The sequence below is a fragment of the Argiope bruennichi genome, chromosome 7 (genome assembly GCF_947563725.1).
Source record: "Argiope bruennichi chromosome 7, qqArgBrue1.1, whole genome shotgun sequence".
Taxonomy (NCBI): domain Eukaryota; kingdom Metazoa; phylum Arthropoda; class Arachnida; order Araneae; family Araneidae; genus Argiope; species Argiope bruennichi.
Window position 1 is genome coordinate 120,124,330 of NC_079157.1, and position 26,524 is coordinate 120,150,853.

General features: G+C 30.5%; 2 long non-coding RNA genes across 2 annotated transcripts; one reads left to right on the forward strand and one right to left on the reverse strand.

Moving 5' to 3' along the window:
* The first annotated feature begins 11,495 nt into the window (after positions 1-11,495).
* LOC129976319 (uncharacterized) lies at positions 11,496-13,853 on the forward strand. Its single transcript, XR_008785126.1, has 2 exons — positions 11,496-11,738; positions 13,576-13,853. It is a non-coding gene; the product is annotated as an uncharacterized LOC129976319 (long non-coding RNA).
* Positions 13,854-21,726: 7,873 nt separating this feature from the next.
* Positions 21,727-25,137, reverse strand: LOC129976390 (uncharacterized). Its single transcript, XR_008785137.1, has 2 exons — positions 24,956-25,137; positions 21,727-22,001 (listed from the first exon to the last, which is right to left on the reverse strand). It is a non-coding gene; the product is annotated as an uncharacterized LOC129976390 (long non-coding RNA).
* Between the last annotated feature and the right edge of the window lie 1,387 nt (positions 25,138-26,524).

A 26,524-nucleotide genomic window follows, 5' to 3' on the forward strand; every position in this document is an offset into this window, starting at 1 on the left:
GTCAATCCAAAACCATTCGCCAAGTTCATTAAAATAGACTATAGTTTATGCAAATAAGCTATACTTTAATTGAAGAAAATATTATATATAATTTGAATACCCAAAGAACTGAAACTTATTCCTACAAAATAGTGGAAAGAATGGAACTTGCGTTTATAAATAAGTAGGCAGAAACCATGAAAAAGGACTGGGGAGTTGATTCTTCCAGCATATTGATATTTTTGCATTTAACAGCAAAATGGGTCTCATATCGATTAATTGAAAGTAATCGGAAAAGAGAGCAGTTCCCCAGAATTCCACAAATGAGCGTCATAGTTAAAATTGTCAAGTTTTCACTTTTGACCAGTAAAGTGCATTAGTGTGTACCGTCTATTGCCGAATCCAGTATCTTATTAACTGATGATACGTGGTCTGGGGATGAAATTCGGATACAAGTGATATACAGTACACTCTCGAGTATACAGCCTAAAGTTGCGGAAGGGTAGGCTGGATAACAAAAAAAAAAAAAAAAAAAAAAAAAAAAAAAAAACCTGATACAGTGGAGTTTTATTTCTTTGCCCTCTAATACCAGAAGACGAAGTTTTTCTACCAAAACTCGCATATTTCGTATTTTTTCACTTCTTATTGAGTACTATGCCTTTTATTTATCTCAAGCCACACAGAATGTGAAGGCGGCATGGGCATGGTAAACATTGAAGCAGTTGCCGGTAACGTGTGGAGTTAAAATAGAAGACTCTGTACTGTAGTTAATATATGTTTATATACAGCACTGCACGTTTCCAGAATTTATTAAAGAAAAAGTAATGATAAAGAATATAAATTGCTCACATTTTAACATAAATTCTGTAATGCCCAACTTAAATGCAGGAAACATAAATAAAACATTAGCGTAAATCGTAGGCCTAATTTTTAAGAAAATTGACTCAAATTCATTTTTACTGATATACTAGTCGGATAGTGCAGAGCCCGGATTGTTGCGAACCGGATACTCGGGAGTGTACTGTATAAGAAAGCTCATAAATCGTAGATCAAACCTTAAGTATATACCAGACATACACAAACAAAAAATTTTTACCATTTAAAGTGGAGTACGTATAGAACGGAGAATCATCACAAGGTTTCTTTCAATTAAGTAAAATAAATAAGCATATGCCATAAACATGAGTAAGAGCTAATGTTACGGTTTTCCTTAGCATTTGGTAACAGAGCAAATTGTTATTGTTTGCATAATTGACATTTAAAATTTGTCATATGATTTACGAACCACCTGTAGATGTGAAAAATTTTATACATAATGTTAAAAATTCGAGATCTTTTGATTCTTCATGTGTATGAATGCATGCGTCTCCATCAAATATGACCAGAAAGGGGTGTGGCAATATTTTGCTCGATTCGTGTTGATGACTTAAGACAAGTGATCTGCTGTGTACAGATGTTTTATTTACACTAAATCTGCTGAGTTTCGTCAATGGTGAACTTACTGATGACTCTGAAATTTAGAGGTATTCTGTAAACTACACGTGTTTATTCATAAAGATTGGCCATGGTAGACTTATCGTAATGTTCGACTTCTCTGTTTCTGGATTTGATGTTGATGAGAAAAAAAGACATCATCTATAAAGAAGTAAAGCATCTGTAGCAAAAAATACATTATGTACAGGTGATTTATGGTCATTAAATTCACCAAAATTGGCCACTAATGTGGTACTGAAGTTTAAAAGTGGCTAAAATTACGTAAATTTATTCATAAAATTTGGTCACGGTAACCTTGTGGTAATGTTTGAAATCTGGGTTGAAGGATTTCGTGTTGATGACTCGGATAGAAAAGCCCATTGCAGCAAATTCTTTAAATTGCAATATTGTTGCAGCATTCCTTTCTGTTCAAGCAGATTCTTTATGTTCATTAAATCCACCAAGATTCCTCATTTGCCTTCCCACTAATGTGGTACAGAAGTTTAAAGACAAGTTAAAAATGAAGCGAATTTATTCATAAAGCTTATCTGTGGTAGCCTTGCATTAATGTTTGAAATCCGGATTAAAGGATTTCGTGTTGATGATTCAGGTCAAGAAATCCATAGTGTACAGTTGCTTTATACTCATTAATTCCTCCGAGATTAGCCGTTGGCCCACCCACTGATGTGGTACGAAAGTTTAAAGATAGTCTACAAATGACGTTATTTTTTCATAAAGTTTGACCCTGGTGCAGTAATATATGGCTTCTGGATTGATGGATTTTGCGTTAATGACTCGTATCAAAAAATCCATTGCGGGCAGATGTTTTGTGCTCATTAAATCCATCGAGATTGACCACTGGCCCTTCCACAGATGTGATATGGAAGTTTGGAGATCCATCCCCAAATAGTATAGAACAGGGATGGCGAACCAATGGCACGCGTGCCACTGATGGTACGCGACACAATATTTTGGGTACGCCACTGATCAAAAAGGTTTGCATTTTAATTCAAAATAACAGTTCCCTATGAAGTATTACGAACAAACGCGAATGATCGGTCGCAATGAGCATAAACCTACCCTATTTCATACATGTAAAAAAATCCGGCAATATCATTGGTTCGCGCCATCGCGCACTCTGCAAATAGAGTGCGACTTCATTATATGCGAACTCCTTGTAGTTAAGTAGTTTCAATTCGTATTGCTAGGATTGTACTTTGTAATTTCCGAAGGACGAATTTGGAATCATCACTAGGAGCATACTTCGTTTGTTAACGTCTTGCTTTAGTTAAGTCATGGACTACAATTGCTAATGATTCAAAGTTGTCTACGCATAGCGTATTCAATTTCTTAGACACAACTGTACATTTTAAAGCTTATTTGTGTTATATTTAAAAAAAAATTTGCTGTTATTTAACATGGCTAGTTCAGCAAAAGAACAAATAGTACAAGATAGTAAGTGTAACAGAGAATTTCAAACTTGATGAACAGAGAAATGTGGCATGCTAACAAAGCGGTGTGCGTTTTATGTTCTGGAACATGGTATGTAGAACATGGTCTCTAAAACGGCATTTTGAAACAAATCACAAATCCTTCTGCCAAAAACGCGAATCAGAGCAAAAAGAATTAATTGCAAGTGCAATAAAAGATAGAAATAAACAGTCGATGTCTGTTATTAAATATGTTAGCAAAAATTGTCATACAAGCGCGGAAAGTTACTCGGCTGCAAATGTCATTGCTTGGCATAATAAGCCTTTTCAAGAGGGAGAGTTTTTGAAGGAAGCCTGGTTAGCATGCGCGTCCTCACTTTTCGATGATTTTGATAATAATGATAAGATAATTCAGCGCATCAATGATATTCATCTGTCTAGAAACACAAAGAAAGAATCTTAAAACTGGCCGGAAATGTATTAAATCAACAACAAAAAAAAAATGACATTAAGTCCGCTCCTTTTATATTGCTATGTCTTGACGAAAGTACTGACGTCACTAAATCTGCACGTTTAGCTGTTTTTGCTCGATATTGCGTAGGAAACATTATTAAGGAAGAATTAATTGCGAGTCGGCGTCCTGGCATAGGCATAGAGCGTTTTCCCCGTGATCTGGGTGTCCCGGGTTCGAGTCCCGGTTTGGGCATGGTTGTTGTTCTGTCTGTGAGATGTGTGAATGTGCCCTCCTGTAAAAAGAAGTTGTGCAAGCTAATAAGTGATTCGTGAATAGCAAAGTCGTAGTCTTGGCTCTAGTTGACGCTACTAAAAAAACAAAAGACACTCCCCCTCCGGCTTAAATCGCTGTCTTCGTAACAGCGGGCTTCCCCGGTACAAGTGCCATAAGAAACAACAGAATTAATTGCCATAATATCGCTGCTAACAACTATAAAGGGCACAGATATTTGTTCGGCTGTTAAAAATTCGCTTGCTGAGAAAGAAATCGATTTGAAATAAAATTGTTTCAGTAACAACTCATGGTGCTCCAAATATGGTGCTCAAAAAAAGTGATTTCATTAGTTTATTTCAAACAGACATAGGACATTCGATTCTTGAACTCCACTGCATTATTCACCAACAAGCCTTGTGTGCTAAGAGTGGTTTAACATCTCTTGTTAATGTAATGGCGTAAGTGATAAATATAGTCAACCACATATCGCCACAGGCTTTAAATAAGCGAAAGTTTAATGCTTTGTTGGATGAAGTCAACTCAATGTATAATGGCTTACTGATGTATAATATTGTTCGCTGGTGAACGTACTTCAAAGATTTGTTGACTGCTTGGAAGAAATCAGACTGTTTCTGCAAAATGAGGAGAAAATTGAACAATACCCACAGTTGTGGGATGTTATATGGCTTTCAAAATTGATGTTTTTTACAGACATGAGCCAGCATTTCAATGAATTAAATGTAAAGCTTCATGGAACAAATAAAACAATCATCGTCATGATGGATCTCATTCGCGCTTTTGATGCTGGATTGCATGTTTTCAAAAACGATATTATTAGAAGAAACTACAAGAAATTCCCAAACTTGCAAAAAAATATATCACAGATTTAGATGTATTTGAGTTACCAGACAAAAAAAAAGTTATTGAGGAATTTATTTTTGCAATTGATTCTTCAATCAAGGAATTTTCATCGAGATTTTCCCAGTTCAAAGAATGATCGGAAACGCCTACAAGTTTATTATGTACCCTGGTGTGACTTCACTTGATAAACTGAACTTGTCACAATTCGATTGGTTGGAAATTGAAGAATTTGAAATGCAACTGATTGAATTCCAGTCCACTTCAATATGGATTCAAAAATATTTTGAAACAAGGAAAGGTTGGAATGGATTGAAGCAGAAAGTTTAACAAGCAATATAAGTAAAAATGCCAGTAACAAAATTTTGGAAACATGGAATTCGATTCCAGACACATTTAACTGTTTGAAGAAGCTGGCTCATGCTATTTTAACCATATTTTCATCTACCTATGCCTCATTATTTTCAGAGATGAATAATATTAAAGACTCGTTTAGAATCCGTGTGGCAGACGACTCCAAATCAGCGTGCATTCTGCTAAAAGTAACATCTTACAACCCTAATATAAGTTATTTGTCATCTAATCTGCAACAACAGAAGTCACACTAATGTTACTTTAGTTTGAATTATGCGTATAACTAAAACATTTGCTACTATATAAGGCAAAATGTATTTTTTCGTAGTATATAAAGAGTAGTAGGATGGATCATAATTCGTAAGTATATGATCCATAAAGATTCGCCACCCTTGGAATAGAACTTCATTCATCCTGATACTTCCTTCCTCATTCTCCTTCGAAACAAAATGCTAATCTAACTAAATTAAACTGCACCCTCTCCTTTTGGCAACAACCTCTAAAATAAATGGTCAATTTCGACATCTATCTGGCTATCGATGAATAGTCATTTTCTTGCTTCAAAACGTAACGTTAATAAAATTTAGAAAAAAATTCAACTACTCTTCATGTCGTTTGTCAAATCTGATATAACTTTTCATAGTACAGAGGTGAAAAAAAGATGATTCAAAATTTGATGAGTAATTTTGTTGCAATAAATGACTGAAATTTAAAATACCGAAATTCAAAGCTCGGTTGCAACAACTTATTCCAAGAAATATCCAAATTTCTTGTAATCAAAAAGTAACCATAATGATAATTGTCATGAGAGAAAGGTTTTGGAATTTAAGATGTCAACATCACATGACGGAAAATTGCTTAGTCAATACAAGGCCTACTATTGTCTACATCGGCTATATCTCAATCCATTGACCTTAGTTCTGATTCAGAACATAAATTCAAATATATCATTCATGCTGATTTTTTTTATTAATTAGTTTGCATGTGTATGAAAAAGTTTAGATTTTGAAGCAGTTTTTAATGTAAAAAAAATCAATATTTGTCTTTAAAAAAAAATCAAGAATACGACTTTGCTAATGTTTCCGATAGCAGTAATGAAAGTATATAGTTAAAAATTTTTAATATGATTATATCTTAGGAAGTCTAATTTTAAAAATATTTTTATGCGCATTTATTTAGTTTGACTGTTTTTTGCGTATACAAATACAATTTTGTTGTTGATTTTTCAACTTATTGTTTAATGTGCTAGAAGATTGAATTCTTTCAAAATTACATTTTTTTGATAACAGTACCCTATTTCAATATTTCCAAAACTTAATTATAAGTTAATCGATATTTTTTTGGTAAAAATTTAATTGATGCACAGGACGTCATCTGTCAGTGAATTCCAAAAAAATTCATTTCAAGATTGCATTATGCTAAAAATTTTGGATTAAGTAACTCATGAATAAAAGATTTAAGATTAAAAAGGTAGAAAAACTTTAAAATAAAAAATTATTCCCTTTATTATATAATAAAAAATGTGATTTAAAAAATTAAGAAATTTACTTTTTATATTTTTATTTAACATTTTTACATTGCATTTTTGAGCTCAGTGAGGATGAAATTTTTTAATAGAGTTTCCACTCAATTCTTCACAAACTTGAGTTCTGAAATTTTTTGCAAATACTGTTACACGATAAACATAGTATTTTTTTTCAATTTAAAACCTCTTAATATCAATAAATATATTAATTATTATTAAAATTAATTACACACAGATGATATCATTTAGATATTATTTTCTGAATTGTTAAGTTTTAGATTGTTTAATATCGCAAGGTATGAATTATGAAATGCGCAAAAGACTAAGAGGTAGGAAATAATAAAAATAAAAATGTTTCATGTGCAGTTCAAAAAATAGGAAATAATATTTTGCTCATCAAAAACCACATGATGTCAGGAAGAAATTACAGCACAAATGCACCATTAAGAATAAATTCTCAAACATTTGTTGAAAGTTAAGATATATTATAATGTGATTAAAATTCCAGTTTATTTCGAATGTTTTTGTCAGAATAACATGTTTTAGCGCTTTTATTTTGATATTAATATTTTAAATAAAAAAATTATTAAAGTAAGAAAATGACAACGAATAAAAACATAGCAATTTAAAATTCAGTTTGTAGAATATTAATATTATTGACGTGAAACTTATACAGGGTGTGGCAAAAAAAAATAGGACAAAGTTATTACATCATAGAATAAAAGTTAACTAATGTCTTTTTAATTCGTGTTCCTTCCTTTTTGTCTACCAATTCAATTATAAGATATTTTATAATGTATCTTTTAATTTACGTATTGTTTCTTTGCCTTTTTACACTGTGCCTCGGCAAACAGTGTCTGATTCAGTGTCGGAAGTGAACGATAACGTATGGTGAACACTTTCAATAGCCATAAGCCCATCATAAAGTGAGTTCAATGAAATTCGACGACTTCCATGTGCAACGAATGGCAAAAACAGAGCTTGGACTGAAACCTTACAAGTTCCAAAAAGTTCAGCTTCTCACTGAAGAAAACAAACTAGTGCGGTTCCAAAGATGTCGAAACGGACAGCAAGTCAGCGCTGGGAGAGATTCCTTTTCACTAATGAGAAGCTCTTTACCATCCAAAAGCTCGTAACTCCTAGAACTGTAGGACCTAGCTTGAAGACGCCACAAGCACTTCAGCAATTGTTGAACATCGCCAACATCCAAAATCGGTCATGGTCTGGAGTGGAATTTGCTCAAGCGGTAAAACACCTTTGATTCTTGTCGATGAGGGCGTTAAAATAAGTCAAAAAGTCTACCAGTGAGACATTCTAAAAGGTGTTGTATTTCCTTGGGCCAAAACACACTTCGGAAATGTAAAGTGGACGTTTCAACAACAGTCCGCTCCAGATCGCATGGCTAAATAGACAGAAGAGTGGTGCAAAGAGCATTTTCCGAAAGTGATATAATTTAGATAGTGGGTACAATACTTTGGAGTCGCCGATTCTCAACCCCATGATTACATTGTATGGTCCATTTTGGAGTTTGGGGCTTGCACTAAATTACACAAAAGGTTGAACTCTTTAAAGAAATGGCTTTGGTTGAAATGGGATAGATTAAAGGCAAAAGACTTGCGGCCCAATGCTGAACATTTCAATAAGCATTTCCGCATCTGAATTACTGCAAAAGGCAGCCACTTTGAAACCAATTATATATATTTATTAGTAAAAATATATTCTTATTAATAAAGACATATTTGGTTAATGTATTTATTTTTAATTAAGTTATATTAAAAATTGTTTTTGTGCGCGGCAACCTATGTGTGTGTGTGTGAGTTTGATTTTTATAGAAAATCTAAAAGGAAGTTTCTCTAAGTAATTAGACAACAAAATAATCATTAGGTTTAAAATCAAAACAGTTAGACAATTGGTCCTTACATATAAATGCCTTGTTTCAAAAATACAGGAATTCGGAAAAACTTTTTTTTTAATTGCACACACTTAATGGATGATAATTACTTCTCTTTTCTACAGCAGAACCAAACAGTATACATTGAAATATTATGAATTTCGGAACTAGAATGATATAAAGCGCATTTTTTAATATAACGATTACATTCAAATTTATGTAGTATTTTTGAAATGTGAATAGTTTATACATGCAATAAATTATTCTCCAGCAAAAAATGATGATTGAATTTTTATTTCTGATCAATTTATACCTGCTTTAAACACTTTCTACCTATCGATGTTGTTTCATATCCTTTAAGGAAACTATATCGGCGTGAGAAATATAGGAAATACCTCTTATTATTTTTAATTATTAAAAGAATCACAAAAACATATAATTTTAGTGAAAATTCTTTAACATGGAGTGCAGAAATATTTGTAATTCCATAATGTGAAACATGTGTTTCTAACTATAGAGGATATCCATTCTAGTTGGAGTCCAATAAGTACTTTTTTGAACCATTAGACATAAGTACATATTTCCAATAAAAAATTAATGACATACAAAATTAAATGATATAAATAATCCTATTCTATATGGTTTGAGTCAATAAATATATTATTGAGAAAATTGCAATTTCAAGTTTTTTAGTACTATCTCTTATTATTATTAGTTATATTTAGTAACATATTTTTTAACAAATTTATAATTTAAAGAAAAAAGTTTAACCCTTTTGCCACGGAAACCGATATGCTATATAATACCGAATTTCACTAATACGGTTTTAATGACTGCGCTGAAGAATATTAAATAATTAATTCATTCATTTTCTCAGTATAAGGAATATCAAGACTGCATAACGTGGTCAATTTTGGTCAGTGAATAATGGTTCTTCCTTTGTGAAGGTGATTATTACGTGGTGAATAAATTATTGAATTTGATTATACTCTGTTTCACCCTAACTTGGCAGTAGTGTATATTCTAGGGATGCCGAATCGCAGTCGTTATCAGGGGAACTGGGTTACTTTAAAGTACAAAGTTACTAGAAATGCAAATCACTGGCGAAACTTTATCTCGCAAATTTTTCGCCAAATAGTAAATATTTATTTACTTTATTATATTATCACTTTATCGGAGAATTAATTGTTTCCTTATTTTCATTATTTTTTTAATATTATTGATACATTATTTTAATAAATCATTAATGTTATTTCATTTCGTTTCATCGTTTCTGAAAAGAAAACCCTAAATCTTTCAATATTCGGTAAAGCGTAGTTCGGCTAATGTTTTTCGAAAAGATATCTGTATAATCGTTCACATCTTTTAAAACTTTATCTAATGTTGGGATCTCATTTCTACGAAAATATGCATGGATTTTTCGTCAAATACAGGATAACGTAAAATCATCATATTTTACAAGACCTGAATGTTTGGCGGAGATGTAAAAGAAAAGCGCGCCAAATATTTGACCTTGAAGACCGGTTCTAGCCAAAGTGGAATTCATTATGTCAATCTTTTAGTTTTATTCGTTCTCTTTATTTACAAAATACTTAACATATAAGCACTTCTAACTTGAGAATAATTTTAAATACATATTGATAAAAAAAGGATTTCTGTAATTTATGATATTATTTGATAAATTTTTGCGCATTTTAACTATTTTAAAGTCGGAATTGATGGGGAACTCTTTCCCAACGCGGAGCGTCACATTTTCTACCTTTTACAATACTGCCAAGTTAGGGTGAAACAGAGTATAATAGAACCGGGGAGAGCATAAAAAATCAGGCTTCATATTTTTTTCGACAAGTTGTTTGCTAACTCAACAGGAAATGTTATTTTTAAAAACATTTTTTCAACTGAATGTAATCTGACTCTGCGACCCGCCACGAAAGCACACGGATTTAAACCATAAAACTGAATGACCGGACCGCTGCAACAGTAACACTGGCAGGAACTGTGGTTGAGGCCTAAGGGCCATCACCGGTGACGGTACAACCCTCCCAGAAGAAGTACGCCCCTTCATCGATGTGAGGAGTCAGATCCCCCACCAATTTGTGAACCTTCTATGGTGGTGAGATCCAACCACCATCCGGAAAAATCTCATCCTCAATTCGAGGTGCCCCCTGGGGTTTTTCAACTGAATATATATATATATATATATTCGGACAGTTTAGAAAATTCTTTTTGTTCCATGATTTGATTGAATATATGAATATATTGCATTTTCAATATAGAAAATTTTCTGCAATGAAATAGGTTAAGATGAATATCTTGAGTGGTGATTAAAAAATACTACCTATCAAATAATAATAATAATATTCTTCATTGGAGCTTTAATAAGAAAAGTTTTTTACTCATATTAGTAAATGCAATTGCACTGTTAGTCTGGAATTCTTCTTCCAAATAAAGATACAAGTTCATTTATTTAAACAAAAGTTTAAAGGCTCGAAACTGTCTGAGAATTTCGTCATACGTTGTGCATGGTGAAAAAACCGTTCATAACACCCTATAGAGTTCAAATTAGATTTAGACTGCAACATTTCATACGCAGTTTGATTACTGGTCTCACTAAAACAATTTGCTTAAAATTTTAATTAAAAACTAATTGAAAATTTTTCCTCTATCACTTCGGAGTATATTGTAGCACGAAAATAATTCTTGTACCATTTTAGTTTTCTAGAGACATTACTTTTTTTCCGCCCCCACCTAATTTAATGATTTTTTAAAAATGTTTTGTACATAATGTATAAATAAATGGTGTACATTTCAAAGGTGACGTGATTCATTTTTTTCTCAAAAACATTTTGAATCGTAAAATGTAACACACTAAAAATGTAAAACACTATGTAGATAAGAAACTTTAAGAAATTTTGTTTTCGAACAGATGGTAGATTCTGAGTAGATATTTTTAGAAATTTTTACATATTCACCGGGAACTTATCAAAAAAACATTTTTTTAAACATTTCAACAATCTGTAATACATTATTAAAAAAAAAAAAAAAAAAAAAAAAAAAAAAAAAAAAACTGGAAGGAAAATAACAATGCACGGGAAACAATTACTGGCAAAGAAAAATTATTCATCAAAAAAAAAAAAATGCGTGCGTCAATGTGTGAGTCAAAAATTACGAGAAGCATGACCATTGCACATCCACCCATCCTTCAATGAAATCGGTAAATTTCGATGGCCTAGCTTATCCTCAAGGTTTAATTCCATTTAGACAAGAATAACTGTAAAAGTTTTTAGATAGACATCATAGAAACTAATTTAAAATCTCTATGCAGCAAAATTTTTATATTTCTTGCAATCAAGTAAAATAATAGATATTTCTGAAATGACTAACGCCAGGTAAAGTGCATCGTCATTAACAGTGGCGCAGAAATTTACCTATAAGAGCGCGTGAGGAACAGAAGTTTCATTCAGATTACCTCCTACAGTCAAAAACTCCCAAGCTAAAAAGGTAAAATCAGTTTCTTATCATTTCTTCTATGTTATGGTTTTTCTTAAGTTTCTTTGGCGTTTATAAAGCTTGATTTTAACATTAAATTGATTCTATAAAAACCTATTTTGACTAGGCAAATATATATATCATTGATTAATTTATGCATTCTGTGCTTTTCTCATTTTCTCATATTTTACAATTAAACTGAATTTAAAATGCCTTATATTTTGGTTTCAAAAATTATGAGTACTTAATGCAAATAATTCAATTATTACAAATATATCTATGTATATGTGTGTAATGATATTTCTTAATCTAATTTAAAACCAATTCAATTTTCTAATATTTATCTTAAATTAGTGCATGTTAATTTCATTTTAAGATAATTTCTTATTTCCTGATCCAATTATCACATTTTTATTTAATTAATTTCACACGCGCTCTAGAAAACTGATGTTTTCAGCATTTTATCAAGCACCGAGCGAAGGAATATAAATCCCTAATTCTTACAATATTGTTTTAAATATACCTAAGATTTCCTTGCTTATATTTACATGTGGCAAAGAAATCCCTATCATAATCTCATGGTAAAATCATTGAATGGACAAATTTCTGTCTCTTTTGTTGTTGTGTCACAATGTAGACTGACGTAACTCTTATCGCTTTTTCTTTGTACAAAGTATGCCTCCCGGACTGAAATAAATTTTAAGTTAAAATGTCAAAAGTTCCATCTTTTCTTTTTTTAGAATATATAAAGAATATATGAAATTTATAAAACCTTTTTTTTATTTAAACTCAAACAGCTTAAAGTCATCTTTTCATTGATATAACTGTGTTTACCATATCAATTAATACTCGCGAGCTTATGGGTCATTTAAAAACTTTAACATAACTAATAAAACATATATCTTAAATAAGTAGCTGAACTGTCAGATCATTTTCTCATTTTCAAGCCATGCTAGAATATTTTGGAAAGAATTATTTAATTTTGAGCAATGATCAGTTTATAAGAACGACACCTGAGTCAGCACCCTTTTTCCTAAATACCAATTTTACAAAGATCTGTAGGAAAATATTTGGTCCTAATACGTTCTCTATCTTCAAAATACACAAATATAATTGATATTGGGAAGAATTGGTCTCAAACCAGTGACACTGGTAACAGCAGATCGAGACGCTGATTAAATTTCCCAAGGATCCTTAAGTAATTCAAATCTCGGTAGCCTCTTTTCCCCTTTTTCAAAACCAAATATTTTTTTATCTGCTTAAATTTAATTTTAGGCAAATTTAATTTTAAGTGGATTTAAGAAGTAAATTTTGATAAATTGAAATAGAAACCGCTGTTGCAAATATTTTCCTAAAAAATTGATTCGAGTCTATCGCGTCAAAAAAAGGGATCAAATAAAATTTAAAACTAATTTTAAAGGAAGAAATAAAGAAAATTCGCAAACAATTTTTCTTAACTTAATCTAAATAATGTTTGATAATGGGATCGAATATTTTTTTAAATAATAAAACAAAAAAATTTTAGAATTTTAAATTAACATAATATGAAATTTGCAAATGTTAATTAATTAGGAGCATTACTAGAATAATATAAATTTTTATATTATTTGATTTTAATTTATAAGTTCGATTGACTGCCTGTATAGTTAAATTAAATTACAAAAATAACTTTCAAAATTCCGCAAAACAATGTCGAAGACTAAAGACCTCTTAAAGTTGTGAAGAGCCTAGACAGTTGCCAATCTTACCTACTGAATAATCCGATTCTCCGAGTCTTTATTATATGTTAAAAAAATTGTTCATTTAGGAACATTTGCGATGAATTAATTTTGTTTCTGATCCCTCACAGATGCAGTCTCTTCGATTTGTGATGTTCGCAGCTATCATGTGCTTGTTCCTGAGTGCTCGCGTCAGCGCTCAACACGTGGAAATGAGCACAGATGACGACGGAAACACCCAGATGTGCCTGATGGTGCCGGACCAGATGATGAGCATGGTGGACTCAGTCTGCAAGATGATGAATTGGGGATAATGCATACCTATATTCGACAGAAACCGATCATGTATTGCTGTAGACTGCACTTGTGTACTCTAGGAGAATAAAGAAAATTGCATCTTGATGTGAAATTTGGGGCCTGTGTGTTATTTGTGACACTAATCATTCTGGAAAAGAATTGGAATAGTATTCTATGTTGAAACAATTTAACAAATAATGCTCATTCCTCTAATATTAATGTATTAATACATCTAATATTTCCCAGATCAGTAAGCTTAAACTTTTAACTTCAACTTTTAAAAGTAAAACAAATTTTTCCAGATGTATATTTACAAATTTTCTGTTTGCATTTCAACGAGTCATTGAATAGAATTTTAATCTAGGAAGTGAATTTTTAATATTCTCTTATAAATCATCAAATGTAATAACAATTTTTTTTTAATTTCAAAAGTATTTGAATTGTGTTAATTCAATTGAATCAATTATTTGAATCAATTAATTCAAATGACCATTTTTAACCTTTATAATTCACTTTTTAAAAAATAACAAGATACCAGGTATCTGATAACTTTCCTCAAAAAATAAAAAAACCTATTTATGAAATAATTCAAATTTTAATTATAAAATGGAAAAAAAATATATTGGTACAAATTATAATTCCTTACTACTCCAAAACCTGAATATTTCGTGCAATATAGTAGTAGTAGGAGTAATAGTAGATATTATCAAAATGCTAAAATTTTCTATTAAGTTGTATAAAACATTTAAACATTGAAATGTACTAGATTTAAATAATAAATATATAATATTTATTATATAAATATATAAAATAAAGTATGTAAATATTATAAATAAATAAAATATTTCTTCGAATTTCACCAAGTTTACACATACGTGTCCTCCAAAATTGCAAAGATGAATGAATCTTAAATCAACATGTTAATTGCCAAATTCATTTATTTTTAAGGAAATATACGAAAGGTGAGCGCTGTACACTTGGCTAACAATGTTTTCAAAGGAGTTAAGGTGTTTACTTTGGATATCGTGAGCTCTTAAATGATTTAAAACAGTTACTTCACAATACTATGCAGGAATAATATCCACTACTTACTCTTTAAAGAATGGATTAGAGATTAATTTAATCTGTAATTAATTTGTGAAGATTTTATTTCAAAGCGGTTTAATAATGAAATAAACAAAGAAAAATAATTTCGAACGTAAAAAGCAATTTATAATAAAGAAAGAATTCAGGGAAAGGCAAATAAAATTTTGATAGAAAAATCCATTCAAAAATACAACAATATTCATTGAAGTTAAGAATTTATTCATATCTCACAGAGTAAGCATTCCACTTTCACTTAATCTTTTACTTATCAAATCCTTGTGGAAAACAGAAAACGTATCAATATTGAATTAAAAAAATGGCAAAATATAAGCTAAATAATATTTTCAATTAATGAAAAATTGCTCGAATTCTAATAAAATAATATGCAAGTTAAAGTTTATTAATTTTTCTTTAATTAAATTGCATGGTATACTGCCTTTCATAGCTTCCTTACATTTAATTTCCTTTTTTAAATATCTATTTTTTCGTAAATCCGAAAAGAAAACTTTCATGATATTTGTTGAATATCTTTTAATCATTCACTCAGAATGCAGATCAGACATCGTTTATTTTTGATTGAAGTATGTTTTCCTCAAAATTGCTCTTATCATTCTGAATAAATAGCCCTAAAGCGTCATTAATACCGTAAAAGGTTCATCAAAAAAAGTCATCCTTCCATATTTTCAGTTTGCTATGTTGAAATATAAGAATTAAATATCAGGTTAAACTTTTATTTGATATATATATTTTAAATCTCAGTCCTGAAGAGAGCAGAATTTTAATGTTAGCTATCATCCTGATACTTCGACCAGAGAAGAATTAAGCTGCTCTCATATTTTTAATTTGACTGGTTGAAATATTGAAAACCATTTTAATGACAAAATAAAGTTTTTTGTATGTATTCAAATGATTCATTCGCCACCCTACATTAAATTATTAGGATTAGTTTTCCTGAGGTTGTGGATATAGAAATTTATCCCCGCCACATTTTTCTTTTGAAATGTGAAGCTAGGAAATCAAATTTCAGAGCATTCGATGTATTTCTTAGGAATTATCTTGCGATTCAGTCTCATCTACCCCGAAAGGGTAAGTATAAGAGTAAAGTATCTGAGATAAATAAAGGAAAAGATTTAACCCTACATTTTCTTGGGTTTGGGGAGGTTGAAAAAGGATCAAATTTCCGAACAGTCGGTGTATTTGTTAGATATGATTCTAAGATTCAATCTCACCTACCTAGAGAGGGAAAGTATAGGAGTAAAGTATCTGAGATAAATAAAGGAAAAGATTTAACCCTACATTTTTTTGGGTTTGGGGAGGTTGAAAAAGGATCAAATTTCCGAACAGTCGGTGTATTTGTTAGATATGATTCTAAGATTCAATCTCACCTACCTAGAGAGGGAAAGTATAGGAGTAAAGTATCTGAGATAAATAAAGGAAAAGATTTAACCCTACATTTTTTTGGGTTTAGGGAGGTTGAAAAAGGATCCAATTTAAGAACAGTCGGTGTATTTGTTAGATATGATTCTAAGATTCAATCTCACCTACCTAGAGAGGGAAAGTATAGGAGTAAAGTATCTGAGATAAATAAAGGAAAAGATTTAACCCTACCATATCTTGGGTTTAGGGAGGTTGAAAAAGGATCAAATTTCCGAACAGTCGGTGTATTTGTTAGATATGATTCTAAGATTCAATCTCACCTACCTAGAGAGGGTAAGTATAGGAGTAAAGTATCTGAGATAAATAAAGGAAAAGATTTAACCCTACATTTTCTTGGGTTTGGGGAGGTTGAAAAAGAATCCAATTTCCGAACAGTCGGTGTATTTGTTAGATATGATTCTAAGATTCAATCTCACCTACCTAGAGAGGGAAAGTATAGGAGTAAAGTATCTGAGATAAATAAAGGAAAAGATTTAACCCTACATTTTCTTGGGTTTGGGGAGGTTGAAAAAGGATCAAATTTCCGAACTGTCGATCCTATTATTATCTGTATTTATACGACTAGACTCCATTCTAACGGGTAGGATACGAACTGGAAATAATTGTTATTTGGAATCTTTATTTAAGAGCAAATTAAAATCTTACCTGATTTTAAATTGATAGGTCAATAACATAAAGATCAAATTTCAGGACAATTTTCTTGTATTCATTTAAATGCCTTCCTTCCACTCCAACCTCAGAAGAGGATGATTTGAGGGTGGTTTAACATTCAGTGTTTTTCATAATCTTTAAAAAATGTGTGTACCAATTTTCATCAGAATCGTTTCAGGCATTTTGTAGTCGAGATAGAAAGAATATACAATCAAACCTCTCATAACAAGCAATTTAAAATATAAAAACTGACTCGCTTAGCAAGCAATGTTTCGCAGAACGAGTGACCAAGAGACACCACGAAATCACAAGCTAGATCGGCTTTTATCAATCTGTGTTGAGTGCGTATTTGAAGAGAACTGTTGCATGTAAAGGGAACGAGTTTTGGCAGGATGGCGTATTGGAATGTCACTCCGAGACGTTTCAGCAAATGTCTCTAAAGCCTTAATTGACGAGATTTTGTCTCTGGCCAAGATTATGGGGTTAAGATTATAGCTTCCTATCTCTGGCATGCCATTAATAGTATCCAAAAATAGAGTTTGTATTTTAGAAGCTATTTCCCCAACTGATTGAAGCAAAAATATGACTCAAAACTGCATTTGTAGTCAGAAAATTCCATACCAAATTTTATATATAATATTTAGATCATTACGTTTTTGAGTTAACATATTTCTGAAAGTACAGGCCGACAAATGGTCAATTATTTGTTGGATTTGTCAGGTATCTACGATATAAATATTAAATATGTATACCGAATTTTATCCATCCAGCTCTCTTCGTTTTGAGCTGAATTATATTCGATCAGACAGATTTGCTCTGAACGGATTTTTTGCTCAAAATTTAATGAAAATCTACAAATATGGTATTAAGTTCGTATACAAAATTTCAGAAGTCTCGCTCAAATTATTTTTGAGTTAGTTCTGTCACAAACTGAAAAATATTTTCCAAAAATGTTTTTTTGGAACTCAGGGAAATCTAAAACGTGGCTATTTGTGAAAATCCTGGATTTGATTACTATATATTATCTATACTTCGTATACGAAAAAAAACATTTAAAGCAAATTTTCCTACAATATATTATATGAAAAATAAAAATAAGATTTATCCTGTATTAACACAGTTTGTTGTAAGAAAAAAAATTAACTTTCATAGGCGTGTTGCCATCCCGCTGACAAAAGCTATTATTAAAAGATTAAGCTGATTCTCAATGTAAACTAAACCTAGAGAAATATAATTAGCACTTGTCTGTATGAAATAAAATAAATATGGAATATGATATTTTCTTGGAAAATAAATGCAAAATTTTCTCGATGACTTTTAAAATATTTGTATTATTAACTCATTAATTCTGTATTTATTTAAGATAAACATTTTTTAATATACATATGATATCCACATTAATCGTATTTCAATAATTAAATTCTGAACTGTGAGTACTATATATTCAGGTTTATACATCTAATAAGAAAAATAGTCTAAATGAAGTAAATAAATATGTTTTATGTAGTTTTAATCAACAAATATTCTGATGAATTACAGAATTTTAAATTTTTATACTTACCTTCTGTCCTCATAATTCATTCGGTACTCTTTAGTCAGTGAAGCTTGAGACATTTGCTTTACTTAAAAGTTACGGTTTCCAAAAATATTTTGAATTGAGAAACTGTATAAAATGTAAACTTCATATTTTTTTCAAAAGTACATTTATTGACTGAAGCGAAATAAATTATTATTATTTACGTTCATTTTAATTATTTTGAAAGTAAAATTGAAAGCTGAACTGTATGATGAGTCAGATAAATTAAATAATTGTTCTAAATATTGCATAAATTATAAAAAAAATATTTATAGTGCACTTAAGACAACAATATTGAATAATTTTATAATTTTTTATTCTAAAAAAGTTTTTGTATTAGTTGAATTTATCATTTCTGTCTCAAACTGAAGAATCAAATTTTACGGTCGGTGAATGAAAGGTAGAGAAACATATAATACTAAGAACAGGCTTCTAAAATAGTATGAGTTATATGAGTATCGAAATTTATAATTTAAAAATATATTGTTGAAGAAGCTATTAATACTAAATTGCGCAAAATATTTAATTTAATACTTTAGCATCCATTTATCCAGCCGAACAAGCCACCAAAGGGAGCTAATAACTTTAAAAAAAAAGCATTTAACTTTTACCAAAACCAACTTGTTTCAGTACCTGGCCAAGATGACACCTTTGCATTACACGTTTAAAATATCAAAATGATATTGGTTATATTAAAATTTTAAAAAATGATCTACCTGTATTCAATATAAGGAAAGACCATTATAATAATATATTCAGAGGAAAAACAATTCACTTATAGTGGATTAATTAAAAATGATCAGCTATTAGCATTATCAAGTAGCTCTGGGCTTCTTTATATATTTTTCCTTATTTTATTTATTTCCCATTGACAACCAAGAAAAATCTTATAAATAGTTTTAATTCTTTTTGTTATTTATCTGTGTGTTGGTATGAACGTGAAATGAAAATATTTTATGCAAGTTCATTTATATTTTAGTTACAATTTGTCTAATAAAAATATTTAACTTTAAGATTTACCAGCGTGCAAGTCATTCTGTGTGGGATTTTAAAAAATTGACAAAACTTTGTGGAAAAAAAGCGCAACGACAATAGACACAATAGTCCCAATATAATCCCTAGAGAATGTCAAAATTACGAAATCTAAAATTGACGAATAGTCGTTGAGCAAAATAATTTTGTCATTTCTGATGGCACCTGCCATGGATATGCCCACTGCTTCGAAGTCAGCGATTGAAGCCGACAGAGAGTGTCTCTCGTTTCAGTAGCACCAACTAGGGACAAGAGAACGATTTTGCTACTCACGCATCACTCATTCGCTTGCACAGCCCCTTTTTACATTGGGGCTCATTCACACGCAGAACAGATGAAGAACAACCATGCCCAAACCGGGACTCGAACCCAGGAAGCCCAGATTTCGGGTAAGACGCGCTACCCCTATGCCAGGCGAAATAGTTTTAGCTACTTTTAACGAATGCATATTGATGACAATGGAGATTTCCGGCCTGTTAACACAGACAAATCCTTTTCGACAGCATATAATAAATTGTATATTTATTTAGAAATAATAATAAAAAAATTGTTAGAAAATTTCTAAGACATATCATACTACTGTGAGGCAAAATCTGTTGAATGATTAACGATTGAATTCAATATTTTTGCCGTTTTCTTTCATAGAAACCAGCGTGAATGTTTCCCCAAAATATGTTGTTTGTTTTCGCATTCACTCTAATAAAGGTGCCATCCCAGAGAACGCTTTGTATAGAATTGTGTATAACATTTACGAAATATTAACCTTTGACTCGAATTTAGCATTTTTTTATTGAATCTATCGTGTGGTCCTGCGCGAGTTATCCTTAGCATACGTTTAATAGTATTCGAAAATTCAATTTGGGTTATAGATTATTTTTTCTCAACCGATTAAAACAAAAATTTGGCACAAGACAACACTTGTAATCACACGATCACATGCCAAATTTGATATATTTAAGTCATTGCGTCTGTTAGTTATCGCTTTTACATGTTTCTAAAAGCGCGAACTGACAGATGCTCAAGTCCTTGCTGGATTTCGCTTAAAATGTGACAAGTATCTAAACAAAGATGTTCATTCTGTGAATCTAATTTTATCTCTGTATCTTTCTTCGTTTTGTAGATATAATGTTAACTTATATTCGAACTGCCGAACAGATGGACTTTCTCTGAATAAATTTTACTCAAAATTTGATAGAAATCTGAAATTTTTGTTTAAAGACCGTACATCAGATTTCATCCGTCCAAATAAAAGCGTTTTTGAGTTATCTCTGTGACAGGCAGACAGACGGACGGACAGGACATTTTCCAAAAATGTGCTTTTTGAACTCGGAGAGTTATAAAACGTGGAGATTCGTCAAATTGTTGAGTTCAGATTTTTGATGATTACGATACTTTCTCTATATTACATATACGAGAAAGTAAAAATAAAATACCATGACAGATATTCTAAGGAAACTGGAATATAATTCCTTTATAATGTATTTTATATATTTAATACGTTATAACTCAATTTTTTCCCTTCTTATATCATTTTCAGAATGTCAAACTTTTGATGTTTTGTTTTTGATTCAATATTCTGGATGAAAATTATTTTTTTACTCTTCATACTTTAGCATTTATCATTAATCTAAATATTACGGAATTTCAAATGGAATTTTTTCTCAGATTCTCTACTAAATAGTATCGATTATATGAAATTAAAAATTAAATAATTAGCTGATAACTAAAATTCAAAAATATCAAAATATTTTAACCCTTTAAAGGGCCATTTTTTTCTAGCCATATTATGTTAAAATATTTTTAGGCTTGACATTAGAATAAGAAAAGGGATTCATTTAGCTTATTAGATAAATTTAATTTGATTCATTAATTAATTTGGTTAATTAATAATTCAGTAACAAATCAAGGCGCATCATTTTGTCTGAGATAAAGAACTGAAGCATCTAAGTTTCTGACCTACTAAAAAACTTTGTCAGAACTTATGCCAACCTACATAATTTCATACAAAGGTTGATAAATTTGGTGGAAAGCATACTTCCCACGGCCCTAGAAAGGGTTAATGTCATTGGGAACAAAAAATCTTGATACGTGTATATCAAGATGTGAATAAAAAAAAATCGACACAAAATTTCATCTTTACCAACATGAAACAAGTCAAATTAAATTGAAGTTTGCAAAAGCTAATACAATGATTCACACAGACTTATTTTGCACAAGAAAGTGTTTTATTTCATAGAAGATTTCATAGATTGCTTGACTGTGGAGATTACAGTGATAACAAAACAAAGATGCTGCGATTTGAAATACATTTTAAGAGTGACCCCTTATCTTATTCACCATTGTCATAGCAGTGTTCACCAGATCCATGGTGGCTTTCGGTACCATCAGACAAACAGCTTCACTGGAATCAGAATCGGCAGCAAGGACCATGCTGGCGCATGCGAGGACGACGAGAACCAAAATCCACCAAGAATGCATCTGAGGGAAAGAAATCAAATATGAATTGAACATAAGCCAGACTCCCTTTATGATTTGTTGGCTTTTTTTCACTATTAAACTTAACTATTTAAACTATTTCAGTATTTCGATTCATAAAAAGCATGGAGTTTAAATGTTTCTCTGAGTAAACATTATTAAAATTTATAATATTCAAGTTATCGTACATGATGATAATGCACAGAGCCAGAGGTGATCGATCATCCTAAATATATTTATAATTAAAAAAATTTTATGAAAAATACTCAAGTCAACTGAACTGATATGAAAGGGGTATTTTACAGAGGTCTATGGGTATTGTTAAGCTAACGAACACCTGTTTCCTTCTTGGGATCATGAAATTTTTTTCGGGTTCTGTTAAAACTGGAAATTCTTCACTAGAGGATAAAAGCATAGACGTCGAGTTTTAAATTCTATTTCGATCCGAGTGTTAGGGCTAATTTTCCTTCGCCAATTTTATGACAATATCGAGTTTGCAATGAGTAATGTTAGGTTATTTTTTCTACTGAAACTTTTTTAACACAATTTTGTTATCATTAGCGTTAGTCAGCATTTTTTATTGCTGTTGAGCAAGTTATATTAGTATTATTGCTAATTCGGAAATAATTAAAATTTATTGTTTCTTTTACCGGTAATTTGATAATATTTTAAAACAAAAAAAAAACGATATGCCTAAGAATTACTGGAAATTTCTTACATTTTGAACAGAAAAGGTAAATTCTTAGTTAATTATAATTTATTGTGATAAAAGTGCATGAAAATAAATAGAATTCTGAATATGTATAATACAAAAAAAATGTATAACATTTAAATGTATATACATCAATATTTTTAATAATGGAAAGCAATTATAAAATCGTGATCTGAGTATGCAATTTATTTGCCAACACACGTTTTAAAATATAATAATGTAAGAAATGCAACAGATCAATACAATCGTCTTTCAATTGCGGTATTTTTTTATAATGTAAGACCGTCATAAAAAATCTTCTTGACATATATACTTGTATTACTGAATTCAATGCTATAAAGTATACAGCTAATTCTTGCTAGTATATTAAGTTAAGCTAGTACATTATATTAAGCTCTAATTTCAAACTGTTCTTAACATTTTAAACAACTTACACAAAATAGTTTGATTTATAAATACGAAGCTTCGTTTGAGAGTATTAAGATGTCGTTCAGTAGGGTTGCTATTGAACATTTATAGAATGCCATATTTAGCGAATTAACGCTTGGAAAAATTATACCTATTTGTATCTAATAGATATGGCGTTTAACGAAAAGAAGCTGTCTCGCCATTTTGATCAAATCTTCATTTCTCGTAAGTTCAGATTTTCATTTTCATTTGATTGATTGAATCAAAAGATTGGACTATCGCACACCATGTACACGGATATGTCAGTGCATACTTTATTCGCTGAATATCAATCTGCGTTATTTGTTTCTATGAAATCATTTAAATCTTCGGCAGATCTTTGATGTTGCGGAACTTTGATATAATTTCTTGTTATTCGAGGGAATTACAAATATTTTGAAAGCACAGTCAAGAAATTCTTCAACAGTTTTCCAATTACTAAGAGCCTCTGAAACGCAAATGTTAACTGTCAACGTCATTTTTTTAACTGTCTACAGAAGGAAGCATAATGCATAATATCGAACAATTCTTTTCTCATTAATCTCCTGGGGGAAGAATTTAAACATCTCTCACAATTTTTTACTATCCAAATTTAAAAACTACCCTTTCTGTTTTGGTCATTTCTGTATACTAACAACTATAATTTATTGATATGTATGATTTATGATTTGATTCACAAATAAAAGTGTGATAATTATGTATAATAATAATAGTAATAACTAAAATACATGCATCTACAGAATGCACAAATTAAAGAACTTTACAGGCTGAAAAGTACTTTTTTTAACATCTGTTTCGTATATAAGAAGTATTGAAATAAAATAATTCATCTTGAATTTTCTATTTATGCACATGAAATGAAAAAAACATGGTCTTTGGAATTTTATAATGTCGCATGATTTAAGCCATTGGGTCATCTTCTGAGAACTTCGATATGCAATAAATTTATTTGTAATTTACTAGATAAAATTTAAAATTTTCCGAGCTATTAAAATTTTGATACTTTTAAATTATGAAACAAAATTCAATATAAATTATCTTTTCCTACATATATAGAATCATTGTAATTCCAATTGTCCTTCTTAATTATGGCTATACCCGATTTCGGAAGGATTATTTCGTAGGAAATAATATGAAATTTGCTTAGTTATTTATTAAGTATTAATTTAATGACTACAAAAACAATGCTGTTCACATTCTGTATATTTATGTACTGTATCAAAATATCACTTCTTGTACATATCAATCAAAGTTAAGAGTTTAATATCTTAATCATTTCTACTGGAGAATATATTGATTAATAAATTTTTCCTACATATATAGAATCGTTAAAATTCCAATTATCCTCATTAATTAGGATTAGACCCAGTTTAAAAAGGGCTATTTTTGGGAACAAATTAAATTTGCCTAGTTACCTATTATGTATTAATTTAATGTCTATAAAACAATGCTATTTACATTCTGTATATTTATGTACTGTATCAAAATATCACTACTTAAGCATATCAAGTGTTTAAGTCTTAATCATTTCCACTGGAGGAAATATTAATTGTAAAGTTTTTCTCCCCCCCCCTTATAAAAATCCAATCAAATATATTTCAGATTTTTGGGGTTGGAATGCATATTAAAATACCTTAAACAGGTATATTTTCAATTTTTTTTAAATAAAAAAAAATTAAATTTTCTTTTTTAGACAGCTTAAAATGCAAAGTGAATTCAACTGAAAAACTGTCAAATCACCAGCTGTCAGAAATATATAAATCTTTGCTATAATTCGTGGTATGAAAAGCTAACTTACCTTTCTTTAGGATAACTCCGATTTCAATCAAGCTACTGAATTTTACTGAAAAGATCTGAAAATGCTGCTGCTTATATCAAGCCGAAACTGAAGGACGCAATTTCTGACGCTGAGCACAGCTTGTTTCTTTTTCTTTATGTTTTTGCATTGACCTCATTGATAAAAAAAAAATGCGAAATGTGCATGCGAATCCATTTTAATTGATGAATCACTTGAGCTAGCAAAATACTATTACACATTTTTATTCGAAATGACGTTTTTCTTATATTTTAAATCTCGATGAAATCACAAGATGATTTCCGAAAAGAAATAAAAATTCATTTTGAAGGTTGCTGTGTGAAATTTCTGATATAAGTAATACGAGTATTACACGATGATTCTTGTAAAATATTTCTGCATTCTGTATCTAAAATGCGTCATAAGCTAGTGAAAGTTGCTCAGCAGTTGAGTTATAAATTTAAAATTGCATCATATCAAGTTAAGAAAAGGATCCAGAAATAATAAAAATATACCCAAAGAAATTCCATTCCGCTTATCTAATACCGAACATAATATGTAAAATTTTGATATGCACAACGCATATTAAATTTCACATACCAATCTCATTCGTTTTTATTTTTTCCTTTACAAGGTGAAATAATGTAATCGTCAAAACTTTTAACAGCCCGATTTTAAATTTTTACGAGACAAATTTTTACGCTTTAGATCTCCATCATTTTGAAATAATTCTTTTTAAAATTATATTTACCTATCTGTCGGACTTCTTGTGGCAGACTACCACCCCACTATCTCTGAAAAAAGTAGAATCGACAGGAATTGTTGTGGCCGAATCCTGTCTTTATTAGAAAGCGTTCATAACACCGACCAATTCACTGAAGTGACATTCTCTTCAAGACGGTTGGCCTCCAGCCATAAAGTGGTCAATCTCACCTGCCTCCTCATGTACCGTACATCTATCATCCTGTTAAATGAGGAGCAGGACACCACTTTAAGAAAATCTCCTCAGAATTCTTAATATTCTTCCAAATCTTCATCCCACAACAAAAGAAATCCAAACACTTTAAAACTTTCAATTAGTTGGTAAAAAAAAACTGACAATTTTTAATATCATGTCCTTCAATGTTTTAAGCTCATCTGCTATCATCAGTACTGTACATAAGTTATTATTTTCCCACTTTTAGATTCTTTCTTAATTTCAAGATTTCTATGCATTCCTTTAAATAATGGTAAACAATTCCAATTTTTCCACAGATGCATTTATTTTCCAGCATTCTTCTAAATCTTTAGAAGTATGCGGGCAATCTCCCATGTCTTGATACAATTTAGGTTATCAGTGGATGGTAGCTCCCTGATAATTCACATTAATTTCTGGATTAGGAATAAAGTAATTAGTTACTGTTCATTTTTAGGACATATACCATCTGTCAAACCATTGTAGCTTTATTTGTTCTCTTAATTCTCATTTTAAAACCATTTGATTTGGGGACAATTATATCAACACTCTGTTTCTGTGCCGTCAACTTTGCACATTGATCCGCCTTTACATTACCATATATTCCATTAAAAGCC